Raw genomic sequence first — 23525 nt, forward strand, 5'->3', positions numbered from 1 at the left:
AAAATTAAATAAATAAATAAATAATAATAATAATAATAAAAACAGTTACAACAAAATCCAAGGCCCAAATGACTTCAATAGTGAATTCCATCAATCATTAAATGAGGAAAAATACCAAAATGACAAAACTTTTGAGAAAGTAAAGCATGTGAGACTACTTCCCAACTTATTTTATAATGTTAGCATTTCTCTGATACCAAAATGAGATACAGGTATTACAATAATCTTTTATAAATGCAGCCATGAAAAATTTTGCCTTAGCAAAATATTATCAAATCAAATCCAACAATATCTAAAGGTACGATTACACAATGACCAACTATATTTTTCCCCTGGGAATTTAAGATTGGTTCAAGATATAATTATACACACACACACACACACACACACACTCTGACACACACACACACAGAAAAAGAGCAAAACCACATGCTAACCTCAATAGATGTGGAAGAACAGTTAACAAAATTTGACATTCACTTGTAAAATTCTCAGAAAATTAGTGATAGAAACAAACTTCCTCAATTTAATAAATAATGTCTATAAAATACTTACAACTAACATCATGCTCAATTATTAAAGAGTGAAGGCTTTTTTCCTAAGACTAGAAACAAAAAGAGGATGTTTGCTAACACTACTTGTATTACACATTACAATGAAACAAGTAGCACGTTCAGTAAGTCAAAAAACAAAAGAAATAAAAGAAAAAAAGAAACGAAGGTATGAAGACAGGACAAAAGATATTTTAAAACTGTCTTTATTCTAAGACAACATAATGTGCACTTTGAAAATCTTAAGAAATCTAAAAAAAGCCACCATGAGTGGTGGCTCATGCATGTAATCCCAGCACTTTGGGAGGCCTAGACAGGCGGATAAGCTGAAGTCAGGAGTTCAAGACCAGCCTGGCCAACATGGTGAAACGCCATCTCTACTACAAATACAAAAATTAGCCACACATGGTGGTGGTAGCCTGTAATTCCAGCTATTCAGGAGACTGAGGCAGGAGAATCACTTAATCCTGGCAGGTGGAGGTTACAGTGAACCAAGATCATGCCATTGCACTCCAGCATAGGCAACAAAAGGAAAACTCCATCTCAAAAAAAAAAAAAAAAAAAAAAGAAAGAAAAAAAGAAAAGAAATCTACAAAAAGCTATTATAACTCATAAGTAAATTAACAAAGTAATGAGTAAATCACAGAATACAAGGAAACTATTTTAAAAATCAATTGCATTTGCATATACCACAAATTTAAAAATTAGAACTTAAAATTTTACTGTTTACTTTTAAATTTATTCTAACATGAAATAACTAGGGCTGAATGTAATAAAATGCATGCCAGATCTGTAGACTATAAACTACAAAATATTCTTGAGAAAAATTAAAGATCTAATTTGATAGAAAGTTATGCCATAATCATGAGTCAGAAGATGCAACATTGTTAAGATGTAACAATGTAACAATGTTAACATTGTTAAGGACATGATTTTATAATAAAAAGCCATGGCAATTTAGCAGAGGCATGAATAATTTTGGCAAATATTTTAATGTAAAACTGAATAACCATATAGAAAAAATACAAATCTGAACCTTTACTCCATAACATACATGAAAATTAAATAAATGTAACTAAAATATCTCCAAATTAGTCTACGTATTCAACATAATTTCAATCAAAACTCCAGGAAACTTGTAGAAATTAATGCACTGACCCTAAAATTTACATTGAAATGAAAAAACCTATAGAACCCAAACAGAGGAGAGTCCTATTCAAAGTCTGAATCAATCATGCCAAGAGAAGAAAATGATTGGATTATAAACTTTCTAAGGAAACACATTTCAAAAGAAACCCCAGACATCACAAATCACTAGCTGCTTTGTTTTTTTATTCATGAACTTAATCTACCTTCTCTTTCATCAAGTAAATAAAAATGTGTAATTCTGATTTAAAAAAAAAAAGCTAGCTCTGGTGACCAGGCAAAGTGGCTCATGCCTGTAACCCCAAAACTGTGGAAGACAGAGGTGGGAGAAGTGCTCAAGCCCGGGAATTCAAGACCAGCCTGGACAACACAGTGAGACCCCATCTCTACCAAAAAGAAATACAGAAAGCTAGCTAGATATGGTGGTATGTGCCTATAGCCCCAGCTACTCAACAGGCTGAGGTGGAACGATTGCTTGAGGTTGGGAAGTCAAGGCTACAGTGAGCCGTGATCATGCCACTTCACTCCAGCCTGGGCAACAGAGCAAGACAGTGTCTCCAAAAATAAAAATTAATAAATAAACAAACAATGTTAACTCTGGTAACCAAGAAGAGAAGGAACTGAAGAACGGCAGGTCTATATGCAAAAAATGTTTTATAGCATGAGATTAAAGTTGAAGATTTACCATAAAACTAGAAATATCAAGTGTAATGTTGTCATAAGAATAAATATATAGAATAATGAAACAGAATAGAGAATTCAGAAATTGATTTACTAACATGATACCAAATAATTTTCTTCTTTTTTACTTTTATTTTGGATTCAGCAGATACATGTGCAGGTTTCCCTCATGAGTAAACTGAATGTTGTTGAGCTTTGGTGTATGGATTATTTGGTCACTCAAGTAATAAGCACAGTACCCTACAGGTAGTTTTTCAATCCACACTCCCCTCCATCCGTCTTTGCTCTAGAAGTCCCCAGTGTCTATTGCTGCCATCTTTATGTCCATGTATACTCAATGGTTAGCTCCCATTTATAAGTGAAAATATGTGAAATTTGGTTTTATGTCCCTCCGCTAATTCACTTAGGATAATAGCCTCCAGCTGTACACATGTTGCTGTAAAGGACATGATTTCATAATAAAAAGGCATGGCAATTTAGTGGAGGCATGAATAATTTTAGCAAATATTTTAATGGTAAACTGAATAACCGTATGAAAAAATACAAATCTGAACCTTTACTCCATAACATACATGAAAATTAAATAAATGTAACTAAAATATCTCTAAATGTTAAAACAAAACTTTAAAATTTCTAGAAGAAATAGAGAAAATTTTATGATCTTTGAGCAGGCAAATATTTCCTAGATAATAAAAAATGATAAATTGGACTTCATCAAAATCAAAAATATTTTATTTTCAAAAGACACTGTTAAGAAAATATAAAGACCAGCCACAGACACAGACTGCCAGACATTGCATATACAGTAATACATCACTTGATGATGGGGAAACATTCTGGGATATACCTTACCACATTGATCTGGGCAAAGATTTCTTAAGACCTCAAAAGCACAGGCAACCAAAGCAAAACTGAACAAATAGGACCACACCAAGCTAAAAAACTTCTGCACAGCAAAGGAAACAATCAACAAAGTGAACAGAGCCCACAGAATGAGAGAAAATGTTTGCAGTCTATCCATTTCAGAAAGGATTAATAACCAGAATACATAAGGAGTTCCACTAACTCAACAGCAAAACAATTAATGTAAAATTGGCAAAAGATCTGAATACATATTCTTCAAAAGAAGACATACAAATGACCAAGAAGTATATGAAAAAATGTTCAATGTCACTAATTATCAAAGAAATGCAAACCAAAACTACAATGAGATATTATCTCACATCAGTTAAAATGTCTTTTATCCAAAAAACAGGCAATAACAGGTTCTGATGAGGATGAAAAGAAAGAATCCTCCTGCACTGTTAGCAGGAATGTAAATTAGTACAGTCATTATGGTGACCAGTATAGAAGTTCCTCAAAAAACTAAAAATAGAACTACTATATGATTCAGCAGTCTCACTGCTGGGTCTATACCCAAAAGAAAGGAAATCAGTATTTCAAAGAGTTATCTGCACTGTGTTTATTGTATCAGTATTCACAATAACTAAGATAGGTAATCAATGAAAACATTCATTAATGAATGAATAGGTTAAAAATGTGGCATATATACACAATGGAATATTATTCACTATAAAATGAAAGAATTCTGTCATTTGCAACAATATGGATGGACCTGCAGGACACTATGTTAAGTAAACTAAGCCAGGCACAGAAAAACAAATATCATGTATTTTCACTTCTATGTGGAAGCTAAAAAAGTGAATCTCATGAGGATAGAGAGTAGATTGGTGGTTAGTGGAGAGGGAGAGATCAAGCGGGGTTGGTTAATAGATACAAAAATATAAGTAGATAAAATGAATAATATCGTGTTCTGTAGCACAATAGGGTGACTATAGTTAACAAAAACATATTGTGTACTTCAAAACAACTAGAAAAGTGGAATTGGAATTTTTCTAACACAGGAAATGACAAATGCTTATTAGAATAAATTTAAAGAGTAAATATTAAATTTTAAGTTCTAATTTTATTGATAGCATATACAAATGCAATTGATGTTTAAAATAGTTTTCTGACATTTTGTGATTTAGTCATTACTCTGCCAATTTACTTATGAATTATTATAGCTTTTTGTAGATTCCTTAGGATTTTCAGTGTGCATATGAAGCTGATCATTTATATTGGAGATGGTGATGATACTCTTTGCAAGTGATGGACTTTTTATGGGAACTTGAATTGCACTCAGATTTGTTACAGAGTAGATTCTGAGTAGACACATTATTAGATTTTAGATTTGAATGCTTGAATGCAAAGCATTCAGCTAATTCAAAATGAGGCTCATGACTTCTCACCAAACATCATTTCAAAATTGGGCAGAAGAGGTCCAAACTTTTAGCATAAGACTCAGGAACTTGATTGGAGGCATCCTCCCTCGGGGATCTCTAAACAGTGCCTGATTTTTGTATGGAGTTGTAGAAAGAAAACTTACTGTTTGAAGTTGTTTCAGTTCAAAGGATTCTATTTTCCAATGGAAAATTGGACTGTACATCACACTTGTATCCTTTGTGTGTATATGTATGTCTATTTCTCTTATGTCTTATTTCATCTTTTTATTATTTTTCATTTTATCCTTTTAGTATGTACTTTAACTTTATTTACTTTTTAATTAGCAGCACCTGTAGCTGGCATCATTGTTGAATGTAGTTTTCTATACTGTGCTGATAACTATGGTGTCCACACATGTAAAAAAATACTAAATCTGAGAGTTCTAAGTTTTCCTCATAATAAATAATAAATTACCCAGTTGAAAATAGAATGTATTAAGCTATTTCATTATAAGTAGATATTAGAGTAAGATAAAGTTATTATTAGGTTTCTACTTCTAAAATACAGAACGCAGATGCTTTTGTTGCTGGTGGGCTGGTTCAGTTCTTGACTTTACTGCACAAAAGAATGTGAGAGAGAGTCCAAAGTAAAAGTTACTGTAAAGCAAAAGTATACTCTGACAGTGGATCAGAGCGAGTTGCTCAAAGGTGAGATAGCACTGACTGATACTGGGGAAATTCCCTTTATGGGAGTATTACATGATTTTTCATGAAAGGGTGGGAAGGAGTGTTGATGTTAAGCATAAACAGATGGTTTTTTAAACCTGCATGCACAGCAGCTCTACATGCTGGTATATATATCACATGCCTCATTAGCATCTTAAATTTCTACCCAGAGTTTACTATTGTAATGAGCATAGGTCAGCCCAAAGACATTGATCATGGGTTTCTGCACTTGCATGAGTTTGGGGCTTTTCTCTTCTGCTCTTCTACCTCCTTGCTGCAGGATGTTCTAACCACAAGCCCAGGATGCAGTTTGTGCATCATCATGTGTTTTGTTCCTCCATTTATTTGGCAAGTTTTGCCCCTAAAGGGGAGGCTATGACCACCATATCTAATCTACCTCACTTGGACTTCTATCTTGTTGTTCTCCTCAGCCCATTTCTTACATTTCATCTGTAACTAAACAGAGTATATTATTTCAGGTAAGAAAGATCTATGTTCAAATCCTGACTTTGTCACTTACCTTGATCCTTAAGTCACAACTCTCTGATCCTAAATTCCCTTCTCTATTAAAATAAAGAATAGGATAATAGTGGGAATCATAATATTCCCTTTCATGAGTGAGAGAGAAACCATAGAGGTTGGGCATGTCAGTAAGGCTTAATAGAGAAAGTGATATTTAAACTGTTCCTTGATTCACAGGTAGGTCAAAAAGAGATGAAAGTGTTGCAGTCCAGTTGGGTTCTTCTTGCCCACTACCTAGAAAAAGCCAATACCCTGAAACAGTAGGGAATTGCAGCAGAGAACGTTTAATAATCACAGAGCAGTTGTGCAATGAGCATGGGAGATAATTCTCAAACCCACCTCCTTGAGATATTGGAGGCAAGGGTTTTTAAGGACAATTTGATGGGCAGCAGGCTAGGGAATAGATATTACTAATTGGCTGGGTCAGGAATGAAATAATATGCTTGTCAAAACTATCTTCAGACACTGAGTCACACTAAGTCAGTTCCTGGATGGGGACCACAGGACCAGCTGAGTCAGTTTCCAGATTTGGGTCACTAGTCCAGGTGCTATCAGTTGTTCTATCAAAATGCAAGGTCTGAAAAATATTTCAAACACAAGTCTTAGGTTTTCCAATAACAATGTCATCTATAGGGGAATTTGGGGACATGGAGGTTTTACATCTTATGACCATTGGTTATGTAATCCTGAGCAGTACACAGTTACAAAAAGTCCAGTTATAAAACTGTGACTTGTTAGAGTTTAACTCTACTGTATTAGTCTGTTTCACACTGCTGTAAAGAACTACCTGAGGCTAGATAATTTGTAAAGGAAAGAGGTTTAATTGACTCACAGTTCCACATAGCTGAGGAGGTCTCAGGGAACATACAATCATGGCAGAAGGGGAAGCCAGGCACATCTTACATAGTGGCAGGAGACAGAGAGTGAAGGAGGAAGTGCCATACACTTTCAAACAACCAGGTATCATGAGAACTCACTCACCATCACAAGAACAGCAAGTTGGAAGTCTGCCTCCATGATTCAATCACCTCCTGCCAGGCCCCTCCCCCAATACATGCAGATTACAATTCGTGATGAGATTTGGGTGGCGACAAAAAGCCAAACCATATCACAAACCTACATCTTAGCAAAAGAAACAATAACTGGTTAGAGTTTAACTATGCCTACATCTTAGCAGAATTCTGGGCCCCCTACCATAATTCTAACCTTTGTAGCTTTTCATTAGTTTTACAAAAGTGATTTTAACCCCCAAGAAAGGAGCGGTTTAGTTTTGAGACGTGAATATTATCATTCTTGCTTTAAAGTTAAACAACAAACTAAATACCTCCTATAGTTGGTCTAGCCTACATGTAAATATGAGCAAAGACAGCTTCTGAGGTTAGAAGCAAGATGGAGTCAGCTGTGTTAGATTTCTTTTACTGTTATCATTTTGCAAGGGAAGTATCAGAATGAAGAATGTAGCATTTGAAGAATGTTTTCTACAGCAAATGAACATAGGTAAGAAATTACAAGATATACTTTACAGCTATTCCAGTTTGTACATGGAGTAGGAAATTATGAGAGCTGTGAAAGATGACTGTAAAGGCAGATTGGGATTAGATCACAGAGAGCTTTGAAGTCTAAAACATAGAATTTCAAATTCATATGATAGTTAATGGGTAGAAATAAAAATTCTTGACCAAGAAAATGATTGTTCGGAATTATACATAGAGAAGAGTATTCTGGTGATAATGAAAAGTACAATTGGTACTTGACCAACCAATGACCGTAATTCAAGAGAGGGTTAATTAGGAATTTACATAGAATGAGACAGGTCTAAGATACTATCAGTTGTAACATGCATCCCTATTTTATGTACCATCATGAAAAAATGCAAAGCCCTGATAATTAAACTCTGACACAATCCTAATACACCATTGATTTTAAGATGTGCCAGTTTCAGACATTAACATTTGAACAAATACGCATGTTAGAATTGATGAAATATATTTTAATGGTTTAGTGAAAAGGAAGAAGAAATTAAAAGTCTTGACAGAATTTGATTTTTGAATTGCTGAAGATAGAATGGAAAAGGAAGTAATCAACCATGGACTTGAGACTATTCTAGTTGAATTTCTTGATGCCAGAATCAAAAAATGGGAAGTCATAATGAGAAAAAATGGTTTAATTGTGACGCCATTGGGATTTCTGGGTGTTGTCAAAGAGTCAGAAATGTGAAATACAGCTTGAAAACATGGTAGTTATTTGAGAGTGACATTTAAACATCATCTCCTTAGGAGTAATTTTTAAAGCCATGGGAATATGTGAGCTCATTAATTAGCAGAGGATGTAGAAAGAAAATAGAACTAAGGTTAGGAAGCTAAATTTCTGAAGGAGGATAAAGGAACAAACAAACAAACAACAACAACAGAGAAAAAAAGAAGTAGAGAATAGAAAAACAGTCATTCTAGGATAGGGAATCTAAGCTGGGAAAGAAGAGTTTCCAGAAGAATGGGCTGGCCATTAGAGTCAGTGGTTATAGAACCAAGAAGGAAATCAGCTACTGCAGGAAGAAAAAAAAATAGTTCATTTTCAACCAAAGTTAATTAAATGAAGTTAAACTTTCACATGCTGAAAAATAGTCTCAGAGAAACATGCAGAACAGATTTTATGTTCTTTTCTTTTTTGAGATTTTCCAGTGTTTTAGAGGGACACACTTTGTTTAAAAGCTAGCATATAGGTGTTTAGAATCTGCCCCAAATTTTAAAAGCTAATGCATGCAATTTACCAGTAATCTTAACTGAATCTGAAACATAGTGTCATAATAACTTCTCTAGTTCCTAGTACTGCAGATGGTCATTAGAATTTTCAAAGAGAAAAAAATAAATGTAGCATCCAAAAATATAAAAACAAAGAGCAAAACATTTCTCTAAATGAATAAATAAATATTATTATGCATTATATTACAAGTACTTTCTAACGGAGATTAAGGATATTTGGTATATATTCATCCAGAGCCAAAAGCTCTACCAAGTCACACTTTCTCATAGAAAGCATAATTTCATTGAAAGGAAGCACCTTATCTTATGCCCAGCTCCTCACTCACCCCAATAGCAACCTGCTTATGTCACATGAAAAAATGACTAGCACTTTCTGGGTCTCCATGTATGCATGGGCAGGGACAATGGGACTACTCCCATGTCAGCTTTTGTCCAGCTTCTGTTGTGTTTCCCAATTAAAAGAATAAACCAGCATTCAGATTCATTTATTGTTATATGTTGCAGTTTTTGAGGAAACTGTAAAGTTAAATTCTCCTCTAGAAACATGCCTGGGCAAAGAAAAGGAGATTAGGGAGGAGTGAATCACCTTCTTCAAGTGCCCCCACCCTGAACATTCTATACTGGCAAAGTCATAGTAAAATGAGCATTAAGGGGAAGACTTAATGCAGAAAATGTAGGCTCAAAAGGTAGGGACAGAAACTAACATTTGTTGAGCATTTATGAGCCAAATCTTCTGCTCAGTGCTTGAGATACATTATTTTATGTCATTCTGAAAACTACACTGTGTGATGTATATTATTGGTCCGATTTTACAAGTTCTGATACTGAAGACCAAAGAGGTTATTTGTAATCTGTGAAAGAGGTTTAACAATATCTCTACCTTCTAATATTGTTGTGCAAATTAGAGATTATTCATTTACTCAAAAATATTTATTGAGTACCTGTTACATTCCAGGAACGGTTCTAGTTACATGAATAATCGAGCACTGTGCATGCAACATACTCGCACTCAAAAGAAGGGCATGGATTTCATCTTATGGAATCACAAGCGAACAGAGAGGCAATCAAATGGTCTGCTCATGACTTCTGAGGAATGTCCTTTTCCCTTAGTTTCCAGGCAGGCATTGATCATTGATCATCATCAGTGGATGTGTTTCCTTTCTAGACAGCTGTATACCTGGATAACACATTGTTAAATAAATGGACCAAGATGGCTCCTGTATATTGGCCTCTATGTTAATATAACAGGTTAGGACCATTATGTCAAAGTCCACCAAACTCAAATTATTACACATCCAATTGTTTTAAATATAGACCAAATAAACATATTTTTAACCAGTTAGAGTGTGCCTAATTTGGCCACCTGTGAAACTGCACCCAACACTTGCTGGCCATAGATAAAACAAAGTAAGTGTACAAAACAACAAAAACAATTTGCAAGAAATAATCATAAAGAAAGATTATGTTTCCAAGAGCTTATTATACCCCACCTCCCTATACACACACAGACGAAACCAAAAAAATCTCTAATAAAGGACCGTAATCAAAACTTTGCTTAAGAATATAGTAAATTGAAAAAAATGACACTGATTGTGGCCTCTATCTACAAAATACTCTTATTAAAATACAAATTGTATGCATTTTATGTACAGTAGTTATATTTCTACAGTTCTTTATCAAGAGTTAATGTATAGTGTATTAAACAGAATATATAGGGGTCTTCTAGTAAGAAAAATATATGGTAGGGGCACATTTAACCCACTAAAAATATAATTTGAAAAGTATTTGATGTATTATTCACATGCAAATAGAAATAGCTATATACTTCTTAATGCAGTTCACAGAAGCAATATTTTATGAAATGTTGAAAAGAGCGGACTAAGTTTAAATTCCAGATTGGCCACTTAATAGCTGCAACATGGGCAAATTACTTATCTTCTCTGAGTCTCAGTGTTCTGATTGGCAAGCTAAAGACAGTAACGTTTAGGATGATCCACATGAAATTGCTGATATGCAACAGTTTTTTACCTACAGAGAAGGCAAGTTCATGTGGTTTAATCAAATAATTAACTCTTATATGTATGGTGAGGGAATTACAGAGATAATCTGCGACGAGCCTCCAGCATACTTCCTGGAATATAGTCAACACACAATAATGTTCCCTTATATTTCTCTCAATTCTCCATGGATGATGCTAACCATTAGGATAATCTGTATTCAATTTTCTGTGTTAGTGAAGATATCCACAGGACGGGAAACCAAACGAAGCAAGTGATAGTCATATATTGTTACAGCTGAATATAGGTAATAATTATTTCAGCCTACTATTTTTCTTTTCAAATCAGGAAGCTGAATAGAGCCACTAATAGAGAATGCTTTACTATCCTAGATTAGAACCATGGTCTATAAACCCACAAATTTTCTTATAGAGCTAATTCATCTTAACTCAAACTTCAAATGCCAGAAGGTCCAAGAGGGCCTCTTTGTGGTAATGTAGAGTTTAAAATAAAATGTAACATCAGTGTTAATTTAGAATGATGTTATGTTAGAACTTAATAAACATTACCAACTATAGCCATTTCATAATAATTAAGTTACGAGGAACATTTATTAAATGTTTAAATATTTAAAAGAAAGATCCCTAAAATAGAGCTAACACATTAAGTTAGCAATATAGATCTTAATGTATTTTCCATGCTGCCTCCTATAAATTTCTCTTTCTCACATTTACTATTTATACCTTTTCAAGGCCCCTTAGGCTTACTTATTTTATGTCAACTTTAGCATAATAATGCAATATTCACAAAATCTTTAAAAAGAACAGGCCACTCTCATTTTATAGGCATGTTGTTTTATACACTGTTTGTTACAGAGCATATACATGCTATATTCAAAATAAGAATACTAGCAGCAGGAAACAGCAGAATGTCATGACCACTTCAATTAAGAAGTGTAGTTATGTGTTAGATTAATTAAAGCTCTAGGCTTTGATTCAGAAAAATATTGACTGCAATTCAGCCTCAACTAGATTCAAAACTGGCAAAAAGCAAACATATTAATATGTGGTCAATAATGACTGACAGCCTTAGCAAAATCTGGTAGAAAATCAAGAAATGATTTTCTGAATGTAAAGTTTAAGCATACTATAATCCATTTTTCATCTGCTCATACCCTGTCAGTGGTATTATTATATCGCCTATGGAACTCAAATTACAAAGCAATCTTTCTTTGCTTATGTTATACCATGCCAAGTAGGCCCAACAATTCAGAAATATAAAACCACTACTGCTGCCCATTTTCAATAGAAAGTAAATAATTGGCTAGGTTTTTATTTGAATAGCAGCCTTGCTTTCCATAGATCAGAGGAAAGATAAAGTGGAACAAGTTAAGAAGGAAAAGAGAAAAGAAAAGATTGCCTCAGAGGTGACTGAAGTTAGCAAGGGCACCCGAGAGTCAGGATCATAGCACCACTTTGTCATTTGTTTTTCTCAAAGTGTACCCAAAGGTTGTTTCTAGCTCTTGATTTAGGATCTAAGCAATCCTGGCAGTACTGTCTCCTTCATCACTATTCTGTATTCACTCCCTAGCAAAGCTGGTTATCAATTAATTTTTTCTGATTAAATTTACAAGAATAATACAAAAGCAATTGCCCTGTGAATTTTGCCTCTGATACCCCAGCCGACCAAATGTAAAAGTGGCATATGGCATAAAAGCAAGCTGCAGATGGCCCAACAACAGCCGTGCACATCTGGCACATGGCTGTTTGATTTTGTCTTTGCCAACTCGCCAGATGACTCTTTCTGGAGAGAAGCCCAATAAGAGAAATTCACTCATCTTCCTTCTTTCACAAGCTCAATGTTTTAGTCATTCTTCTCACTCTCATCTGTACATCCTGAAACAATTATAAGATTCTCAGCCATTCTAAAATAAAAATATATATTTTTTTCTGGTTCAATATGACGGTAAATAGTAACCAGGTTCTCCAATTTTACAACCTCTGTAACTAACTCAGAGCTTTATATTTGGAAGCTAGTTAGCCTATAAAATGGAAGAACATTTGGTGCAATGATTATTTAGTGGTAAAAATACACTGATGAAAATCCAGGAATATCACTTTCCCTCCAAAAGCTTTGCAGCTAGATATTGGAATCAAGCTATCAAGATATATTTAATCTCACTCAATTTGACAGTAGAGATACAATTGGAATAGAATATTGAGAAATCACTCTTATTACAAAAATTATTTTTATGGGAGGTAGAGTTACATGTTCTAGGACAAGAGCATATATGCTTTAAATATGAGCTATCAGCATAAGATGTCTGTGGTTGTTATTTTTGCTAATCCCCAACTATTATCTATTCTCCCCATTTCCAGACACAGGATGTGATTGATGTTTGTGACTATGTGACTTGCTTTGGCTAATAAAATTTGAGTGCAAGTGACATATGCCATGTCCATGTGAAAGACTTCAAAGCCAGTATGTGATTTACTACATTTCCTTCCCACTGATGAAGTGACCCTGAAAGCACATGTATAGAAGGAGCCACCATCAACCTGGGTCTCTAAAAAACTACAATGAGTAGATGTTTTGCTGCCAAGTCACTTCAGACATATAGACTAAGTGAGAAATTTTGTTAAGCACTGAGATTTGAGAGATTTTTTTTTAGTGTATTATTAACCCATCCTCACTAATACAAAGTCAAACATAAATTTCATTAATACAATCATCTTAACTTCAAGTTCAATAAAAAATATCCAGAATGATTTAATAACTCAGGCAAGCTACCTTATATAATCATATTGAAAAAGACAGGATTTTATTGAGAAGTTGAGAGACTTCAGTCTCTGACTTAATTATACCCCTTTCTTCTTGCTTTGCCGCAGAGAGAAGTGAAATCAGATAAACTGGAAGTACAAATGGAACCTTTATAGTAGAGTGTTATAATCCAGCATTTAATCTATTTCCATGCTATTGTATGATCTGAAGCTTAATAGAAACTACTAGTAGAAACTCTAGAAGCCATATTTCCTTCAAGTTCCTGGAAAACAGAAAACATGAAAATACCTAGAGATGATTTTTTGTTTTTTTACTGTAAGAAAAAAGTATTTGGGGAGCTATCAAGGATTTTTGTTTTGCTTTTTTTGGCTGTTTTTTGGCCGTTTTATTTATTTATTTTTGTTCTATTTTAACAATTCTAACCTTGATTTCTCTTGCGCTGATAAAAGTTAGATATTAAAGACTTGACTTCCCATTGTGGGTGACTGACACCAAGAGTCCAATGACTCACAGGGTTATGTCTGAACATTACCCAAATTTTTCTTCAGTGCCTCACAGTCAACATGTCCAAAAGAAAACAAATCTCCTTCCTAAAATTTATTTCTTCTACTCAGTTTCCCAGCCACAAGAATGCAACCACCATTTCCTCAAGTTTTCTGAGTTAAAGGTACATGATCCACCCTTGACTTTGCTATGTTTCCTTGTTTACGAGGTGATATGGCTTGGCTCTGTGTCCCCACCTAAATATCATCTGAAATTGTAATCCCCAGGTATTGAGGGAAGGACTCAATGACAGGTGACTGGATCGTGGGGGCAGTTCCCCCATGCTGTTCTCATGATAGTGAAAAAGTTCTCATGATCTGATGGTTTAAAAGTAGCAGTTTCCCCGTACGGACTCTCTTTCTCTCCTGCCACCTTGTGAAGAACTTGCTTGCTTCTCCTTTGCCTTTCACCATGATTGTAAGATTCCCCAGCCATGTGGAACTGTGAGTCAATTAAAAACCTCCTTTGTTTATCAATTGCCCAGACTCATGTAGTATCTTTATAACAATGTGAAAATGAACTAATACAGATAATTGGTACCAGCAGAATGGGGTAATACTAAAAGCCTGAAAATGTGGAAGCAACTTTGAAACAGGCAGAGGTTGAAACAGTGTGGAAGGCTCAGAAGAAGACAGGAAGATATAGAAAAGTTTGAAACTTCCTAGAGACTTGTTGAATAGTTTTCACCAAAATGCAGGTATTGATGTGGACGATGAAGTTCAGGCTGAGGTGCTCTCAGATGAAGATGAGGAACTTGTTGGGAATTGGAGCAAAGGTTACTCTTGCTGTGCTTTAGCAAAGAGACTGGTGGCATTTTGCCCCTGTCCTAGAGATCTGTGAAACTTTGAACTTGAGAGAGATGGTTTAGGGTATCTGGTGAAAGAAATTTCTAAGCAGTAAAACATTCAAAAGGTGACTTGGCTTTTCTTGAAAGCATACAGGTATATATGCTCACAAAGAGATGGTTTGAAATTGGAACATATGTTTAAAGGAAAAGCAGAGTGTAAAAGTTTGGAAAATCTTCAGCCTGACCAGGTGGTAGGAAAAAAAAAATCATACTCAGGGGAGAAACTCAAGCCAGTTGCAGAAATTTGCATAAGTAATGAGAAGCTGAATGTTAATAGCTGAGACAAAGGGGGAAATGTCTTTATGGCTTCTCAGAGATCTTCAAGGCAACGTCTCCCATTAAAGGCCTGGAGGCTTAGGAGGGAAAAATGGTTTCAGGGGTCAGGTCCAGGGCCCCACTGCTTTGTGCAGCCTCAGGACATGGCACCTTGTGTCCCAGCTAATCCAGCTCCAGTCATGGCTAAAATGGGCCAAGGTACAGCTTGGGCTGTGGCTTCAGAGTATGCAAGCCCTAAGCCCTGGCAGCTTCTACATGGTGTTGGGTCTGTGGCTGCAGAGAAGAAAAGAATTGAGGTTTGGGAACCTCCACCTAGATTTTAGAGGATGTCAAGGAACACCTGGATGTCCAGGAAGAAATTTGCTGCAGGGGTGGAGCCCACATGGAGAACTTCTGCTAGGGCAGTACAGAAGGAAAATGTGGGTTTAGAGCTCCCATACAGGGTCCCCAGTGGGGCACTGCCTAGTAGTGCTGTGAGAAGAGTTACTGTACTTCAGACCCCAGAAAGGTAGATCCAGTGACAGGTTGTACCATGTACCTGGAAAAGCTGAAGGCACTCAATGCCAGCCTGTGAAAGCAGTGGCAGGCACTGTACCCTGCAGAACCACAGAGGCAAAGCAACCCAAGACCATGGGAGCTCACCCTTTGCATTAGTGTGCCCTGGACGTGAGACATGGAGTAAAAGGAAATTTTAAAGCTTTAAGATTTAATGACTGCCCAGCTGGGTTTCCAACTGGCATGGGGTCTGTGACCCCTTTGTTTTGGCCAATTTCTCCTATCTGAAATAGGAACATTTACCCAGTGCCTGTATGTACCCCCATTATGTCTTAGAAATAACTAACTTGCTTTTGTTTTTACAGGCTCATAGGTGAAAGAGACTTGCCTTATCTCAGATGAGACTTTGGACTTGGACTTTTGGGTTAATGCTGGAATTAGTTATGGCTTCAGTGGACTGTTGGGAAGGCATAATTGGTTTTGAAATGTAAAAGGGTCATGAGATCTGGGAGGGGCCAGAGTGGGATAATATGGTTTGGCTCTGTGTCCTGCCCAAATCTCATCTCTAACTGTAATCCCTATTTGTCAAGGGAGGGACATAGTGGAAGGTGATTGGATCATGGAGGCAGTTTCTCCTATGCTGTTCTCATGATAGTGAGGGAGTTCTCACAAGATCTGATGGATTAAAAGTGGCAGTTTCCCTTGCATGCACTCTATCTCTCTCCTGCTGCCTTGTGAAGAAGATGCTTACTTCTCCTTCATCTTCTGTCATGATTGTAAGTTTCTTGAGGCCTCCCCAGCCATACCGAACTCTGAGTCAATTAAAACTCTTTTATTTATAAATTACCAAGTCTCAGGAAATATCTTTGTAGCAGTGTGAGAACAGACTAATATACTAGGTCTTGTTGACTTTGTTTCCAAATTTTTCCCTTCTGTCATCACCATTTCCATTGTTTTAGGTCAAGATTTTATTATATTTCATGGGGATATTGCTATAACAAATTAACTTCTTTTGGCATTTATACTTGCCTCTCCCAAGTTCTCTTCTTTTTGGCTACCAGAATTAACTCTAATCATGTCACTCTTCTGCTTGGCTCTCACTTTTCCAGTTGTTTTTTAATTTTTTGCTTCATATGGTCATGTATCTTAATATTACAAGTGTCCAGCAGCAATAATTGTTTTATTAGTTGTCTTAATATTTTTCCTCTGTAGACATCCATCTTAATATCATAGCATTTTTTCATTATTGTCCATTGTAATAATGATTTTAAAACTTTAAGAGCAAACAGGCAAAGTTGGGCAAGTGTAGTTTGTAAAAGACCCAGAGAGGATTCTTATATATTTCACTCTGATTGAGAATAACTAACCTATGTAATAAAGTCTAAATGCATTATCATTGCATAAAAGATGCTTCATAATCTGAAAGCTGCCTGATTTCATAGTCTCAACTCCTCACCTATCTCCCTGCTTGCTCTTCATACCCCTACCCACTAACACACATGCAAACATACATGTACAAACATATCCAACTCTACCAAACAACTTGGATTTACCTAAATCTTCCATGATTTATCACGTCTTCCTATATTTGCATATACTTTTTACTTTACCTGAAATATTCTTCTCCTAATTTTCCACATAATATCATCCTATTCATCATTCAAATTTCAATGTTACCACTTCGATTAAAATTTTTTTCTTCTTTCCCCAACCCCTAACATTACCTGATCTCTTATTTGTGTTTCTATAGTACTTCAAAAATCTTATTTTTAAAATGCACTCATCCAACTTTATCTACCTGACTAGCGTATTAGTTTGCTGGGGCTGCCATAACAACGTATGACTTAAACAACAGAAATTTATTTTCTCACAATTATGGAAGCCAAAAGTGTCAGATCAAGATGTCAGCATGATTGGTTTCATCTGAGGCTTCGCTCTTGGCTAGTAGATGGCCACCTTTACCCTGTGTCTGTACATGGTCTTCTCTCTGAAGATATCTGTGTCATAAGCTCCTCTACTTAAAAGGACATTGGTCATATTGAATTAGAGCCCACCCCAACATTCTCATTTTAATTTAATTACCTATCTAAAGACTCTACCTCCAAATATAGTCACACTCTGGGTACTGGGAGTTGGGACTTCAATATATGAATGTTGGAGGAAACAATTCAGAATATAACAACTAGGCCATAATACTTTGAGTCAAGATCTGTCTTAGTGACTTATGTATTTACAGTTTCTAGCAAAACCTCCAATACATAACTTCAGTGAGAGCTCTCAAACCATTTCTCCTAAAAATAAACAGAGATGGAAGTCGAAGGTGGTCCAAATCCATAAGGAGGAGAGGTCAGAGAGAGGACATGAGGATAGCATTAGTTCACAGGATTCAGTCAATGACCTAGGTCAATTATTTACCACGCTGCTGACCAGGCAAAAAGGAATCAAAAAAGGTGAAGGTGAAAAAGGTAAAGGCAAAGAGCTTATTGTCACTGAGGATGAAATGGATTCAGTCACAAGTATTGGGAAACCAAGACATAAACCAGAAAATATAGCTATTGATAGACAAAATAATAAGGCAGAAATCCTAACACTAGACCTTAGAGCTATTATTCGTGCCAATTTTTTAGTTGTTGTGGTCACATCTGTTAGCTATTACCACATGATACTATGTAACAAATTGCCCCAAATTTATTGGCTTAAAATGGCAACTCGGGCATCTGCGGTTCAGCTAGGGTAGGGAGAGGTGGTTTACTCATCTACTCTAGGCCAAGCTGGCCAGCTCTGCTTCAAGATTTTGTTGGTTAGGCTTATCCTCACTGTGAGTTGGATTCAGGTCAGCTCCATGTGTGTTCATTCTGGAGTCCAGTGTAAATAAACAGCATCTACCCAGAGGAAGCTATTCTCATGGTGACAGCAAAAGTGCAAGAGGGCAAGCCCAACCAGGTTAGTCCATTTCAAGCCTTTGTTTGCATCATATCTGCTAACATTCCATTGACCAAAGCAAGTCACATGGTTGCATACAAAGTGAAGGTGGAATTTCACTCCACCTGTAGTAGAAGGGACAGCAATGTCACATGACAAAAGCCATGAGTACAGGAAGTGGTGAACAATTGGGACCAATTACACAATCTACCATAAGGACCTTCAAGATATTGAAGTTAACTTTACAGGAGAAAACGAAGTCAACCTTCAGTCACTTCATAGATTGTTTTCTCTTTACTTAGCCTTAAGTAAAGACAAAATTTACTTAGTAAAGGTAAGTATATTTATTTAAAGATAAATTTACTTAGTAAAGATAAAATTTACTTAGTAAAGATAAATATCCTTATAAAAAATGGAAAAAAATCATAATTACTCAAATAATATACAAAAGATTTATTTAGTCATCAACCAATATCTTATTCCAACATAGAATTACATAAACTTTTATTAATTTTTGGTCCCTCCCAACATAATACCTTTTACCTGAATCTTACTCTTTGTACAAATCCCAGCATAAACAAAACTGTCAATGTTGCACTTGCTATTCTATGCTCTCACAGCATTTTCAGATTCCTGATTTTTGAAAATTTCCTTCTATTTCAGTATAGGGACAACCAAGTCTATGGTTATATTGTTAATTGCTGTAACCGAAACATCTAATACAGTATCTGGTGCATAGTGCTCACCAAGTAAATGCGTGTTGAATGAAAAAGAATGATGTCCTTGGCTTACAGTCTTCTCAGAGTTAAGTGATGAGTCTAAGAATATTACTGGATCTTAGGAGGGCCTGAGACTGTGTCCTGCATCTCAGTCAACAGGACCTCTAAAGAATGCAATACAAGGCCCCTGAGTACAAACTAAATGCAATAGCTAACTCCAATTTAAACTCACACTTGAGCTATTCTGGTCTATAAATAATACTTTTTTATCATTGTATTTCTTTAGTAGAGTAGGTAGTGCTCCTTTAAGATGATTCATTGGATCTCTGTCCTTAGGATCAGAATACGTAAGTTAAACTCATTTTGCAGAGGTGAGGGGAATGTCTGAAACCAAGGGCAATTATCTTGTTAACAATAGAAATCCTTCTGGCATCAGGATTTAACGCAGGCCTATGTCTGAAGCTGGAGTAAAATCTCCAGATGATCTCTGTGCCTGGTGAACCGACAGAGCAGCAGTAGCTTCTGTGGCTCAGGAGAAAGGTGCTGACAGTTCAACATCACAGTTAGGCCAGGTTTCAAAGATCTGGAGGGAAGAGGTCAAGACACTGGCCCCTTAGGGGAGATGAACAGGAATTCCAGGAAACTATTACTGCTACTACATTTGCTACCATCTAATACAGTAGGTTATTGAATGCACTAAATAATGAAAGCCACATATTAAGGCAATGGTATTCCAGTTTTTACCTCCCTAAAAATATTGTTAAAGGCATGTTTAGACATAGTACCTAGTTCGAGTTGATTTGGGGGTAGTAAAGCCGCAAAGTTAATAAGCGAGTTGGATATAAATTATCCAAACTCCTTACCACAGCCTTTAGAGCCTCTATGATCTACCCTCCCAGCCTTGCCTACCCCTTTTCATCTTGGAAGGATCTGGATCAGTACCGATTCAAATATACCAGTATTAATTCTGACTGTCTGAAACTCAAATGCCAAAGTCTTTCCTGTATCTATCCTTTTATCTCCACCATCTCCTGTACTTAACAATGTTTTTCTAAAATGTCTTCCTGGATGGCTCCACATCTTCATTCAGATCTTTGCTAAAACACTACCTGCTGAAAAAAGCCTTCCCTGACCACATAATCCTCACTCCAGCCACCCTTGCTCCCTTTATTTTTCTTCATAGCGCTTGCCATTCTATGAAGTTATCTTATTTACTGATGATACTCCCTACTAGAATAGAACTTCCTCAAGGATAGAGACCCAGTAAGTATCTTGAATGAATACATTCACGAATGAACAAAAGAATACAAGCAGAACCAGCAGTAAGACTGCTGAATTTGATGTGAGTGACAGAGCCTTGTTGTAGGATTGATCTCAAAGTTTGGTGTGAGATTAATTACAATAACAATTGCTAATAATATTATCCCACTTTTATAGAACATATGCATGGGCCAGGCACTGTGTAATGTGCTTTACATGCATTAGCTTATTTAATTCTCAAATAACCCTATGAGACAGGGTACCATTTTTATATGTTTTACAGGTAAATAAATGGATAGTCTCAGGGACTATAAGTTGAAGGACTTTAGGTAAGTAAAAGGCAGCACAGAAAGAGTCCAGAATGTTTTATTTAAAGCATAAGCCCAATGCTGTGATGTCTACTGGGATACACAATGCAGCCCTGTTTGGTCCTTTGGTTTCTGGAAGTTATGCCACTAAAGTATGAATGCAACTACCTTATAGTTTTGTTTTCACTTCATTTTCACCCCAAATTTTGCTCATGTCACAGAGGATTTGAAATCTGTAATAAGCTTGATTTCAACTTTCCCTTTCCCTTCTGAGTCATTATGACCTTGATGACCTGTCATGGTTTCACAGATCTTTCCTATAGGTCTCTAAGTCCTTGAAACATGTACATTTCCTTTACTCTTTGTTTATTTTGGTTACTTCTTAGTAATATTATGCTTTTCTCACCCAGTATTCATCCTGTATTCTCTGTCACTAACTATTGCTTTCCTGGCCTCCACAGCACATTGTAACTAAATTTATAATCTCTTTTGTACATAATGAGGTTATATACAAAATATAATATATAAATTGGAAATTCCAATTAAGTGATCAATGTGTAGTTTCTCTTTTGAAAATTTTAATATTCCCATCACAATTAGTAATAACAAATGGCATTATGGTCTTTCCTGTTCTAATCTATTTTGCTTTCTCATAACTCTTTTATTAAGAGTATTTCAAATAGTAAGAAATGTCTCTCAGGCAACCTCAGCACCTAATTTTCTGCTTTGGCTCCCGTGCTTGGCATATACACAGACATTCACACTACTAGAGTTTAAATGAGACAAATATGTTTGTGGTTATAGATCTGGAGCCCAAACAGTTTCTCCTTTTCACTGTGTCAACAAAAACATAATGACAAACAAAAGAATGACTGGCACACAAATTTTCTAACCAGAGATAGCAATTAGACTTACAGTCAATGCCTGCAGTGGTAAAGTCAATATTAAAAACCTGAGCTGGGTGGTCAAAACCAGGCTATGTTCCTGGGAATTATGAATCCTGGCCTTGGAAGAAGGGACTATGGGATGTAGTATTGCTTTAAGTGTTCACCGTCCAATGCGGTGTTCTGCATATTGTTAGCATTTCTTAATTTGTGCAATAAAAATCTATTATTTGCCAGGCAATTCAATTTGAGATTTGGTTTAATGTTTATGGACTAGTTTAGAAATAAGTCAATCACTCCGATAGAAATTTAAATAAATACTAGCTCTATATAGTCTTTCTTCTAATTCACAGCTCTAAATATAGGGTTTTCCATTCATATTTGGCATATTTTCATGTGGCTCCTTTCACTTACATGTTTGCATATGGCTGGTTAAATATAAAGTGGCATGAAAATCAAAGTTAAATAAATAGTCATTAAAGGGGCATAGCAAAAACAGCACATATCAATAGTGCTTTGTGGAGAGGGGACACAGTAGTAATTGAGACATGCATCTGAGAACTGCTGCTGCAACCAACACCTCTGAAGGAGGAAATATCTATGTTCTAATCAGATTTGATCTTAATAGGAAATGCCATACACAAAATACCCACGTGTAAGAAGGTCTAAGGTCATGGCTCTGAAATTAATTCTATAGTAAATCCACACATCAAACTCCATAAACTTTAACTGGAGTTAGGAAAGACAATTTCAGAACCTGGCTATGGGTGGATAATTTATGATGTGGTATGAAATAAAGGACTGTCTATACCTGAGCAACACAAAGGGCCAAATTTACTGCTGTCAATTACTTTTATACAACAGCAGGGTCAGCCTATGCCCCCAATTACTCATGTGTAGAAACAGAACTGGTAGCAAGAAAATCAACAGAACCTCAGAGGTTGTAAAAGAAACATGGAAATGAATTGAGCAGATAACATTGGTCTCTCCATCCTCTGACCCTAGGCACAAGGAAAGTCTTGTGGTATTGAAGAACCCACAGTCAGACATTTTGAAATTCTGACTCTAAAAGAATGCCTTAAGTTTGATTCTCCTTATTACATGCAGGTGGGTATAGTCTCGAGATAAGTAGGAGCATAGTTGGAGTATCTCACACATCTTTTTCCTTTACCAATGACTGAAGTAGGACAGAGTGCTGTCTGGATGCCAGAGCAGCTCTTGAAGCAAGTAATTCTATGCAGAGGGGAAAGGTTTTACCTACCAGCTTAGTAAGACTTAGCCTTTCCCTATATGTTTGGTACATGTCAAATCTACCGAAGTGAACAAGACAAAAGATAGAGCCATGGACCTGGCAAATCATAGTCCCAGTCCTCCCTCCCTTTTATAAGCCCATTTTCTGCCTACATTTTGGGAGTACGGACCTGGACCAAGTGTTATTGGTTACCTCTTCTCACCTTTAGGTTAGTTGTTTTCAACAGTGCTCCAGTGTCTAGGGTGCTCCCTGTTCCTTAATCACAGAATTCCCGTATTTATTAGGTTTACATAATTCGGATCTCTGGTAAGGCTTTATTAAAATAAAGCGTTACACAGCGAAAGATTTGAAAAGCATTGTAGAAGTGCAAGCTCAAATTTTTCTTCCATCCTCATTTATACTCCCTGAACTCCTCTTGAAGACATAGACAAACTGTAGTTCTGAGGAGACAATGAGGCCAGACTACGTGGAAGTGTAGCTTTTAGTATGTGGAATTCTATATTGAACATGGATGCAGTCTTTCTCTCTTTCTTTCTTTCTTTCTTTCTTTCTTTCTTTCTTTCTTTCTTTCTTTCTTTCTTTCTTTCTTTCT

The sequence above is a fragment of the Rhinopithecus bieti genome, unplaced genomic scaffold (genome assembly GCF_001698545.2).
Source record: "Rhinopithecus bieti isolate Rb0 unplaced genomic scaffold, ASM169854v2 scaffold_23810, whole genome shotgun sequence".
Classification (NCBI taxonomy): domain Eukaryota; kingdom Metazoa; phylum Chordata; class Mammalia; order Primates; family Cercopithecidae; genus Rhinopithecus; species Rhinopithecus bieti.